We start from the raw sequence: 12,907 nt of genomic DNA, 5'->3' as shown, positions 1-12,907 counted from the left end.
CCAGCCACATACACCTGAGCTGGTGGGTTCGAATCCAGCCCAGGCCTGCCAAACAACAATGACAACTACAACCAAAAAATAGCCAGGCATTGTGGCTGACACCTGTAGTCCCAGCTACTTGGGAGGCCGAGGCAAGAGACTCGCTTAAGCCCAGGAGTTGGAGGTTGCTGTGAACTGTGATGCCATAGCACTCTATTCAGAGCAACAGCTTGAGGCTCTGTCTCAAAGAAAAACAAAAACAACAGAAATTATGTAACAACTCAAAAGGCACAATAGGAAGGGTGAGAAACATCTAACTGGCCAGTAGATTTAGTTCTTTCACTACATGAAAACTCCAACTTTCATTTTTAGGAAAATTTACATAGTTTAGGTAAACCTTAACTTCAGTATAGACAGAAATATGCCTGTGTTTCCTAAGTTTTAGGAAAACTTAGGTAGTTTAGGTAAACCTTAACTTCAGTATAGACAGAAATATGGAAAGATTTTGTTACACTGACTGGTTTCCTTTAATTAACTGTTTTCTAGTTGTCTCAACTGGGAAAGATACATTTACAGAACTGGCTGTACTTTTGCTTTCTTTGTGAGCAGCTTTAGATCTGCAATGCAGTTGGCAATTGTCTCCTTTTCCTGCTGTGCAGAGATGCTCTGCACCACATGCTTTTCCACCCAGTTTTATCATGTGCTCCTGTTCCTTTTGACGCATCATATTCTACACAGAAATGTGACAGTCCAGGCAATTCTTCACCTCCTTATATACTCTACGTAGCCATTCTGATAAGTAAGCTCTAAGGTCATAGCAATGTTATTCCTCCGGACATCAAAAAGGTAATGCTGCTTCTGAACCAGTGCCTGCTGTGACTTCTCCAAATCAATTGCATCCTGGATTTGTTTGATGGGAGCTTGCTTCACCTCTTCTAGGTGGGCAAGTTTCTGCTCATTGAGTTTATCAGCAAATTCTCCAATACAGGCACCATATTTTTTAACTACATAGACAAACAATCCTACTATTGATATGGTAGAGAAGGTCTCCAGGGGAATCACATATATTTCTTTGATGGAAAATACAAGATAAGCCCAAATCCGAGCACACAGGGTCCTGTTACACCAGTTTTAGGATAAAGAAACTGGAAGAATTCCTCAGGGATCAGACCAAAACCAACTTTTCCTCCATATTCAGGAAGAGGTGGTAGAGGGGCAAGACTTGGCTGTCCAGTGTGACAGATCCTTGTTGCCTGTGACACCCTTGGACCTAGGAGGGCAGAGTTCTTCAGAGAGGTGGCCACTGTGGTGGAGGCAGAAAGTACTACTCGGGACAGCATGGTTAGGGAAGGTCCAGACAGCAATCTTAGTGTCCCTGTGACCCCGACTGGAGAGGAACTTTGTTTTCTCTCAAGGTTTTTTATATTGTGATTATAAGAACAAGACTTCTGATATAATATCCTTATATTAAAGTAATATTAATACTTCCTTCTTTATAATCTCAAAGGACTAAGACATTATAATTCCTTAAATATATTGCATTTTATGTGTAATTTTATGTCATCAAGTGCTTTGACTTAGATTAAGATCTTACTAGGCAAATACTCTCTTTTTGTATGTAACTCTTAGCAATTTGCTAGTGAATCTAATCACAGCATTTAATTTACTTCCTGTTTGCTTTCTCTTTAACTGAAAATGATGCTAAGAATAGTTGCCCTTTTCATAAATCACGCGACTGTGGTACAGATGAATTACATAATGTGATGGCCTTTGCTTTTATTTGAGAACACCTCTAAATTCCAATTCTGTTGCTTAAAATTTTAATTATTCCCTTCAGCTGCCTGACATCTTCAACTCTGAGTAAGCATGACAATGTCTTAGCCAAGGAGTTAATGAAGAAGACAGGGAATATCCCAAAGGAAGCCATCAGAGAACTTGTTCTAGGCTGACATTTATCCAAATTAGTAATTTTTTCACTCATCCATTCACTCTCTCACTTAAATAATCAGTTATCCCCCAAAGATATCACAAAAGACTCTGTTGAAATCCTGATACTCTATTCCTTCAGAGTAACTCTGATCTACTAGTACAGTAATCTATCAAAAAAGGAAATGAGTTTAATCTAGGACAACTTAAATTTAGAAATCTATTTAACACTCTAGTAATTAGGGTTTCCCTTATAAAGTACTTATTTATGTACTCTTAACCTGTGGTCTTTAATTAAATGCTAGGGAGACTGAAAACTTGTCTGTTTTTCAAATAATTAACAGTATCCAGAAAATACCTTTGCATGTCTAATTTTAAAATTTATAAAATAGCTGGGTGTGTGGAAGGCGCTTGTAGTCTCAGCTATTCAGTAGCTATGATATGAGCTATGATGCCATGGCACTCTACCCACAGCAACCAAGTAAGACTCTGTCCCTCCCTCATAAAAAAGTATTTATAGGCTCGGCGCCAGTGGCTCAAGCGGCTAAGACGCCAGCCACATACACCTAAGGTGGCGGGTTGGAATCCCCAGCGGACCGCCAAACAACAATAATGGCTGCAACCAAAAAAATTGGCCAGGCGTTGTGGCGGGCGCCTGTAGTCCCAGCTACTTGGGAGGCTGAGGCAGGAGACTCGCTTGAGCCCAGGAGTTGGAGGTTGCTGTGAGTGTGATGCCATGGCACTCTACCCAGGGGGATAGCTTGAGGCTCCGTCTCAAAAAAAAAAAAAAAGTATTTATAAAAAATCTTAATGTATACATTACAGTTCTACTTTAAGATTCGTAATGTTTTAAAAACTTTAGATCACCAATAAATACTATTTACTTTTCTTTGGTTACTCCATAATTTTGAGATAAAAGTTCTTTGCTGCTATACAATGAAAATTTTATTTTATACCATAAATCTATATTTTTCATATAAAATAAAAATAACTAGAGATGAACATTCTGTTTAAATATCACATGAGGTGTCCATATGTATTAAGTTCCATTTGTATATTTTGGCTTTATATTTTTTAACATAAGAAGATTGATATTCTCAAGTAGGACAAAGTAATGAGACAGTAATACACACTAATAAGGACAGAGCAAGTCTGAATTGAAAACAATGTCTATCTGAGGATGACGTTTTCATGTCAACCAAAATTCCCAGTGAATCTTAAAAAAAAAAAATCTATTTAAGTACCGAGAAGATCTGCTTTCAGGTTAAAGATCTCTGCTTTTGGACTGTCTGGAAAGTTTGCAAGGCAGCTATTATTCCACTGTAAATACAAGGAATCTGAGGCTCATTGAGAAGTTGAAATTCTTTAGAGACTAAGGACTATTGAGAAATTACACTAAATCTGCAGATGAGATGTTCTAAATCCAAATTCATTTTTTGGATAACTTATACTATGGCTAATCCTAAGAAGCCAATCAACAAGAAGAAGCATAAATTCTGAGCTTGGTTACCATAAATGCAAACCACACAATTCTACATAAAGGTTGCAGATTATGGGTACAAGTGAATCTTTCTAAAAGCAGAGTATGAATGTCTTGACTCAATAACTAAGAAAACAACATGAAGGTTATGTTAACCAGTTTGATGAGAGTATTTCAAGATGTTTATGAAAACAGCAGACTGTACCCCATGACTGCATTAATGTACATAGTTATGCTATAAGAAATAAAAAAAAAAAAAGGTTGCAGACTTTGCCAGGCACGGTGACTCACACCTATAATCCCGGCATCGTGAGAGATTGAGAATCCGTGGGAGGATTGCTTGAATTCAGGAGTTCAAGGTTTGTCTGAGCCAAAGTGAGACCCCAACTCATGATAAAATAAAAAAAACCAGCCAGGCACCACAGCGAGTGCCTGTAATCCCAGGAGCTTCAGAAGCTGTGGTAGCAGTATGCCCACAGCCTGAGTCTGAGGTTGCAGTGAGCTACAACGCCATTGCACTCTGCTCAGGGAATAAGGTAGAACTCTGTGTCAAAAAATAAAAAGTTGCAGACTTTACAAAGGCACAAATTATATATAGGTCAGCACTTAGTAAAAGAAGTACTGAATCTAATGAGAGGGTTTGTAAAAGACAGGAAGTATAGGATATTTGTGGTCCAAGTCCTTCTCACACCAAAATTTCAAATCTACATTCTCAGTCAGTTCTAGGTGAGCAGACTGAAGCACCCCCAAACCATAGCCACTTAATAAAGATTTAACCTACTTTAAAAGTTCACCTCTCACATTTTTGTAAGAAACGGATCTTGACTAATATCATCAACATGAACTTCTATCATGTTCGAGACCAGCCTGAGCCAGAGCAAGACCTCATCTGTAAGCCTGGTATTGTGGCAGGTTGCCTGCAGTCCCAGCTATTTGGGGGGCTGAGGCAAGAGAATCACTTGAACCCAAGAGTTTGAAGTTGCTATGAGCTATGACGCTGAGGCACTGTACTGAGGGCTACAAAGTGAGACTCTGTCTCAAAAAAAAAAAGGAAGGTGCCCAGATTTTTCAAACAGATAATTTGCATGAAGCAAGAATGAAAAATAAAAGCCAACTTCAATTGGGCTTCTAAATTCCCTACAAGTGATTCGCTACTTACCCTCAGACTTCCACCAACCACTACACATTTCAGTAACAGAAAACCAGAATTAAAGGATACATTGTAATTCTATTTCAGGGCCTTCTACACATCTCAAAATTTCCTATTTTACTATGCGAAAAATAATATTGGATGGTGAACAAACTGATTTAAATTCAAAAAAATAGGCTCCTAAGTATATCTGACTGGTAGAGGACTCCCTGTACTTCAAGCACAGAAGATACACATACAGTTCGCACATACACACCCACCCATCCATCCTTCTCGTTCTCTCTCACTCTTACAGATAGAGGTCAGGACTATAAACATAAAGATGACGATTATGGTAACAAAGAAAAGTATCTTTAAGGTTGTCTTCTCTGATGATAAAACGCTTTCCTTCCTAAAGCCAACCATATCCCCACACTCTCCTATTTAGTATATGCTGAAAGTGAAATATATATGAATTGAAGTCTAAGGAGCATACCTGTATTAGCAACATTCCTTATTTTACAGTTGAAAGTAACCTTCCTTCAGTTTTCTAAAACTTCTGAACTGTCTAGTTTTTCAGTCAGTTCTTACCCTCCTAACTAGTATTTTTTTTTTCGAGACAGAGTCTTACTTTATCATCCGCTGTAGAAAGCTGTGGCAACATAGCTCACAGCAACATCAAACTCTTGAGCTCACACGATTCTCTTGCCTCAGCCTCCTGAGAAGCTGGGACTACAGGTGCCCGCCACAATGCCTGGCTATTTTCTAGAGACAGGGTCTCGCTCTTGCTCACGCTGGTCTCCAACCTGTGAACTCAGGCCATCCTCCTGCCGTGGCCTCCCAGAGTGCTAAGATTATAGATGTGAGTCACCATGCCCGCCCATAGGCCCATAGTATTTTTTTAAATTTGTATATATTCTACTTGACAGTACGAGTTCTTAAGTCAGAGACTGTGTCTTATTCATTTATTTTTTTTAAGAGATAGGCTCTGACTCTATTGTCCAGGCTCGATTACAGTAGCATAATCACAGTTCACTATAACCCTGAACTCCTAGACTCAATCCTTCTGCCTCAGCTTCCTGAATAGCTAGGACTACAGGGGCATGCCACCATGTTTGGCCAATTAAAAAAAAAATCATTATTATTATTATTATTTTTAAAGATGGGGTCTTGCTGTGTTGCCCAGGCTTGTCTCAAACTTCTACTTTTAAGAGATCCTTCTGTTTTAGCCTCCCAAAGTGCGGGGATTATAAGCAGCCACTACCTGGCTCCAGATTTTTTTGGGAGATGTGTCAAAATTATATGTGAATTTTTCAACATGGAGGAGTGTCTGTGCCCCTTGCTCAAAGGTCAACTATATTTGGTCTTCCTCTTGTACTTGGCATATAACTACTACAGTCCTTGGGATCTCCAAAGTGATGTATCTTTTTGCATGTTAATAAGATGGCTGATGATCATAGCTTCAGAATGGGAGGCTGGTCAGGAAAAATATCAAAGCATTCTTAGAGGTTTGGAACTTCAGCCCTACTCCCCAACCTTCTGGAGAGGAAAGGGACTTAAAGGTAGGTTGATCAATGGCCAATGATTTCATGCCTATGTAATGAAACTTCCACAAAAACCCAAAAGGATGGTGTTGGAGAACGAGATGACAAGGAGGTTCCTGGAGGATGGTGCACCCGGAGATGGCGTGGATGCTCTGTGTCCCTTCCCATATGCCTTCCCTCTGTATCTTTTCATTTAGATCTTTTGTAATAAACCAGTAAATGTGTTTCCCTGAGTTCTGTGACCTGCTCTAGCAAATAAAACCCAAAGAGGGGGTTATGGGAATCCTGATTCATAGCTGGTTGGTCAAAAGCACAGGCAAAAAATCTGGAGGTTATGATGGACACTGGAAGTGGGGCAGTCTTGTGGGACCAAGTCTTCAACTACTATAATCGGACACTATCTCCAGGTACACACTGTCAGCACAGCACTGAATTCAACTAAAGGACACCCAACTGGTGTCAGAATTGCTTGCTCCCTTCTGGGGAGAAGAAATTCCCACATACCTGGGGTCAGAAGCACATCACGACAGTATACTGGGGGAAAGTTCTTTTTTTAGAGTGAGAGAGAGACTCACTTTGTCTTCTGGGCTAGAGTACAGTGGCATCATCATAGCTCACTGCAACCTCAAACTGCTGGGCACAAATAATTCTCCTGCCTCAGTCTCTCCAGTAGCTAGGACTACAGAGTGCACCACACCTACCTAATTTTTCTATTTTTTTGTAAAGACAGGGTTCTCACTCTTGCTCTGGCTAATTTCAAACTGCTGGCCTCAGTTTGTGGGCCTTTAGCCCAGTGGTCAGAGTGCTGGCCCTGTACACCAAGGGTGGTAGAGTCTAGAACCTGGCATAGGCCTGCTTAACCAAACAACAACAACAACAAAAACCCCAAACTCCTGGCTTCAAGCAATCTTCTCACTAGGATTATAGCAGGTAAGAGCAACTAAGCCTGGCCTGAGTTGGCTTTTTTTTCCCACTCAATTCTCTTTACATTCAAAGAGTAAGCCACTCCTTAAAAATTGCCTTCAGGTTGGGAGCAGTGGCTCATACCTATAATCCTAGTACTCTGGGAGGCTGGTGGGGGGGTGGGGCTGCTTGAGCTCAGGAGTTAGAGACCAGCCTGAGATTAAGAGTGAGAGATCTGTTTCCCTACTAAAAAAGAGAAAAATTAACAGGATGCCATGGCATGTGCCTGTAGTCCTAGCTACTTGGGAGGCTGAAGCAAGAGGATCACACAAGCTGGGGAGTTGGAGGTTGTAGTGAGCTATGATTACACCACTATACTCTATCCAGTGCGACAGAGTAAGACTGTCTCAAAAAAGGGAGGGAAGGGCCTTCGAAGGCATTTGATCTGGCCACATTCATCCACCCTAATATGTCCTTCCCTTTACAATTTAACTTTCCCACTCCTATCAAGGGGCTAATCTATTTCTTCGTTGTGGGTAACTGGGTAAGGCCGTGGACTTGCTTTGTCCAAGTGAAATGTTAGCAAACGTGACATAAGTAGAGGCCTATTAAAGTGTTTGTTCTTTGGGGTTTGCCCTTTCTTGTTGCACTGAGACCTCCAACATACCAACATACCTTATACATCAGTTATTGACAACCCATCCTTACAAATGATCAGGCTAAAATCCCTGTAAGACATGGAGAAAGAGGCCCAACCAACAGCCAGTGTCAACTGCCAGCTACATGAAGAGAGGCCATCTTAGACCATCCAGCCCCACCTGAGCCACCCAATAACTTAATCATGCAAAGCAACAAGAGCCACCTAGCTGATCCCAGCCCAAATGGCTGACTCAAAGAATTGTGAGCAAATAAAACAGTAGTTTTAAGCCACTAAATTTTAGGGTGGTTTGTTACATGGTAATAGGTAACTGAGACATTCTACTTTATTTCTGATACCCCATTTCCTATCACTCTTCCATCTCTTAACTCTGTTAGGTTGGGACAAATAGGAAGTGGTAAATAGATGCTTTGTCTGGGGGGGGGGGGTTCCACTGAGATAAAGATGACACTAAACCCAGAGAGACATTAAAATGAGATAATAATCACATCCTATTCCCTACCTTGAGCTATGAACTTATCTCTTAAAACTGTACTGCCATGGGAAACTCACAATGCCACACTGGACACTATAACCCACACCCTGTGATGTAACAATATATAACCAATCAATCACTAATCAATGTTATTTCTGTTAACCAATGAGAATTCCTGACAACTCTGTATCAGCCCAGTGCCAGTTCTCCTTTTTAAGAGGAGAACTTTAAAAATCTACTTGTAACTGTGGCTAATTGAAATATATATTCAGGAAAGCTTGAATCTATGCTCCTGGGTTGCAATCCTCAAACATGGCCCAAATGAATTCTTTACTTATACTACTTTTGCCTCAGTTTCTTCCTTTTAGGTCTACAAATGTAAGCTGCATTGAGGACAGATGATTTGTCTGTTTTGTTCACTGACAAACCTCAAGCCCATCTCAAACCCTAAACTCTCGAACAAAGCAGATTTGAAGCAACTATTTATTGAATGAACAAATGTTTGGCTTATAACACTCTCTGTTTCAACATAATATACTGAAGTGGACATTTAATAATTTCTTGTGTGAATTAAAATTATAACAAATTTTAAGCTTTAAGTCAGAGTTCTTGACCTTTTTTAGCTCCAGCACTATTAAGGGATATAATGCATTCTTAACAGCTAATTTTTTAAAGAGGAAAAGAAAGGCATTTTGAGGACAAGGAATAGGAAAACACTGTAACTTGAAATAGTCTGCTCCTCTCCCCAGTGTTGTATACTTGTCATCCATCATTCAAATCACAACTATAGCTATTTCTTTTAGCAGCCCTCCATTAAACAGAAATTCTACAATTGCAAAATGATATAGGCAAATGACTGTACTCTTCTTACGGGATTTGAACTTTATGCAGCACTAAAAGCCCTAGGAAATGGTTAGATTTAGGTCAAGGAGCAAGTTTAAGGTTTAGACATGAAGGCCGTTTTATATTTTCAAGAGTTCTTTTTTTTTTTTGAGACAGAGTCTCACTTTGTCACCTGGGTAGAGTACTGTAGCATCACAGCTCACAGCAACCTCAAACTCAAGCAATCCTCTTACCTCAGCCTCCCAAGTAGCTGAAACTACAGGTACCTGCCACAACACCCAGCTATTTTTAGAGTCAGGGACTCATTCTAGCTCAGGTTGGTCTCCTGAGCTCAGGCAATCAGCCCACTTCAGCCTCCCAGAGTGCTAAGATTACAGGCATGGCCCGTTCACTATTTAATACAGCAACAGCCCAATGTAGAGAATACTTGTTTAAAATATACAGCATCTATATATGAGCAAATGATTACCCAGGTATATTCTAAATTTCCAATGTAAATTCTGAGCATTATTATAAAAAACTCAGGCAAGTCAACATTGTCAAGGAATTGACTGTAATGTTTTGCATTACATACATGACTTTAACAAACACATAGATATATGGCATTGCAGGATTACTGTTTAGAATTGGTAGACATTTGGGAATACTATATATTATATATAATAAAATACAGATGTGAGTTCAACAGATATACAGTAGGTTCCATAGTGTTCCACTTTTCTAAAACTCTTCATTTATTTCTTAGAGTCGCAGCATTTTCCCCTCCAGTCTACCTTTGAAATACTTATTTTGTAATTTAGAACAAGTTCTTCATAAAGCCTGGTGCAATCTCATGTAAGGAGATCATATATGAATCCCAACCTATAGTAGTTAAAAAGTTATATTAAAAATTTCAGATACTAGGGGCAAATACCTATTTCTGAATATTTTAATCACTGTTTTGGCAAGAATATTTTAGTCTACCAGAGTTGATGAAGTTCAAGTAAGAGAGACAAGGGTAGGGAAGCAAGGAAATGGTTTAATCTGTAATTATCTACCCAGGTACTAACTAAATTTTTTTAGCAAAGTTTCCCTACTTTCATGAGTTAATAAAATCACTGGATAAAATAAAATCAACCAAAAATGTTTAAAGTATTTTTTATTAACTGGGTCTAGTGCCTCATACCTGTAATCCTAGCACTCTGGGAGGTTAAAGCAAGAGGATCCCTTGAGCTCAGGAGTTTGAGACCAGCCTGAGCAAGAACAAGACAGAGACCCCATCTATTCTAAAATAGAAAAATTAGCTGGATGCTATTTATGCCAGGCACCTAAGTCCCAGATACTTGGAGGCTGAGGCAGGAGGATCACTTGAGCCCAGGAGTTTGAGGTTGCTGTGAGCTAGGCTGATGCCACAGCATTTTAGCCTGGGCAACAGAGTAAGACTCTGTCTCAAGAACAAAAAAAAAAATCTATGAATATATATATATATATACACATACATATATATCTCTTTTATGGTCTCCTCCTCCCTTCCTCCACTTGACTATCAAGAATGAAGAAAAAGGAGTTAACTGCTGTTCTACTATAGTCTTCACTCACTACCTTTTTAGGGCTCTTCCTATAAATCCTCTCCTTCTAATTACCCCATGTACCCTTGGTTAGCATTCTCAATAAAACATAGACAAGTAAACCAACCTTTTATAACCTCAGAACAAATAGAGATGTGCCAGAATTTCTGAATCCAAGTTAGAGAACAAACAACACAGAAAGAGGACACAGATCAGAGGCATAAATCTGTTAACAAAGTTGGCATTTAAATTACCAACCATAAGGCATAAGAGAGTAATTCAATCGTATTTCAGAGAGAAGAATCTGTTTGGAGCTTAAATCAAATGGCAAACATTATTAACATATAATAATTTTAGAACCAGGCAAAACTATAAGGAATCTACTTTGCTTTAGTACTCATCTCTCAGAAAATATCTGTATCATTTAGAAAAGCAACTCAAAAAATCACGGTTAAATCAAGCTATAGGTTAAATTTTCTACTCAAGACTATGGGTGAAATGTGAAAATGATGGTTGTACTGTATAAAGTTAGACCAACTTCCTATCCAATTTAATCTGAGGGATCTATTCTGCTGATTTGGAGATACAAATTTAACCCTCAGATTCTGTATATTGCTTTATAATTCAGAAAACTGCCAAGTCCCTGGGAAAAATATTTCAAAAGTAAGTAGCTCCGTGATAAGAGTCTTTTTTTTAAATGTGAGAAATATTTCAAATGGCTCAAAACCAAATTCCTATTTATTATGCGTGCCTGGCATCTTCAAATTTAACCCAAGCTTTTCCCAAGCAGCCAAAGGCAAAGAAACTCTTTTGTTCAGTGAAGGAAATGCTTTTTTCCTCCAGTAACTATTTAGCCTGAGAAAGTGAGGATATTTACTCTGCACTAAAGCAGCCCATCATATGCAAGAGACGGGACACTCCAGGATGATCTGAGCATGCCCGTACAGCCACAAAGCACCCACTGCATTCTGCCCCCATAGCTATGGGTAAAAACGAGCAACTAGGAAACACGTGTCATGCTTCTCTATTATTGCAACCTCACACAAGTCAGTCCTAAAACAGCAAATGCCCCTGGCTGAGATCTATTGCTAAAAAATGCTAAGTTTCTGCAGCTCAGGCCATTTCCTGTATCTGTCTATTCAACCAGCCCCCACTTAAAGCTGTAGAACTATAGGATTCAGGAAGAGAGTTAAAAAAAGACAGATACACACACATATACAACATACGGTTTCCGAGGAAAGTGAGGGCTCCATGCTTGTGAGAGAGGAATATGCCGAATAACCCTTGGGTTTCTCTCAGATTTGAACATGCTGTACCGTGGCATGAGGTCAGCAGTGACTGACTCCAGCCCTGTGAGGCTGAATTCTACCCTGACAAAGCAGTATCACTGTAATATGAAGCAAGAGGATCCAGGGCATGTTGGCAGCTGTACAGAATGCCTGTTCTAGAAAGTAATGGCAATTCCAAAACAAGAGATCTATGCTGTCACATGAGATAATCTTCAGCCCAGTTAAGCAATGAGCACCCAAAATACTTTGAATCCCAAGCACAGGCAGCTCACAATATTAAAAAGTAGGAAAGAACTTTTCTCCTTGAACCTATTTTGTGTCTGGAGGAAATAAACAGGAAGTAGGAAATTTGCAGAACCATTGGTTAATTGGATTTATATCACAAATAACATACTAATTCTGATGTCAGAGAAGGTATAGTCTTTTGATCCTGAACACTGTGACCTATCTGTGAATCTTCAGTTGAAGATTTTTTCCCAGCCCATAGCGACACACTTTTCTTTCTTTTCCTGACCTCTACTGTAGGTGCGTACCTTCAAACCTCCTCTGTGACTTTACCAGATTAGAGCATCGTATTCTGAAAATCTATTTTTGGTAAATAGATATGTACCAGAAATAAAGGTGTGGTAAAATGACCCTATTTTTCATATGTACACAAAAGGCAAACCTAATATATATCAGCATTTCTTTTTAGTTCATAAAAAATGTGTTCCTTTAGGAGTTCTTCCTCCACATAAGAACACTTAAAAAAGGTTTAAATAGGAAAGAGAGCCAAAACATGGAATTCCTATCAAAAGAAAATAAGGCAATGTATGTATTCCTTTACATTCTATGGTCTCCCTTGCATTTTATTTTATTTTATGAGACAGAGCCTCAAGCTGTTGCCCTGGGTAGAGTGCTGTGGAATCACCGCTTACAGCAACCTCCAACTCCTGGGCTCAAGCGATTCTCCTGCTTCCACCTCCCACGTAGCTGGGACCACAGGTGCCTGCCACAATGCCCGGCCTTTTTTTTTTTTTTTTTTTTTTTTTAGTTGCATCCGTCATTGTTGTTTGGCAGGCCCGGGCTGGATTCAAACCCTCCAGCTCACGTGTTTGTGGCTGACGCCTTAGCCACTTGAGCCACAGGTGCCGA

General features: G+C 39.6%; 1 protein-coding gene and 1 pseudogene across 2 annotated transcripts in view; both read right to left on the bottom strand.

The window, feature by feature from the left end:
* Positions 1-12,907, bottom strand: part of TMCC1 (transmembrane and coiled-coil domain family 1) — a 254,125-nt gene that overhangs the window by 61,565 nt on the left and 179,653 nt on the right. The gene's annotated exons all lie outside the window — the stretch shown is intronic.
* LOC100965544 lies at positions 549-1,419 on the bottom strand (annotated as a pseudogene). The gene has a single exon (XR_002774925.1). The product of XR_002774925.1 is annotated as an ATP synthase F(0) complex subunit B1, mitochondrial pseudogene (transcript).

The sequence above is a fragment of the Otolemur garnettii genome, unplaced genomic scaffold (genome assembly GCF_000181295.1).
Source record: "Otolemur garnettii isolate 467f Iridium unplaced genomic scaffold, OtoGar3 scaffold00101, whole genome shotgun sequence".
Classification (NCBI taxonomy): domain Eukaryota; kingdom Metazoa; phylum Chordata; class Mammalia; order Primates; family Galagidae; genus Otolemur; species Otolemur garnettii.
This window is presented reverse-complemented; position numbering and strand designations above follow the sequence as displayed.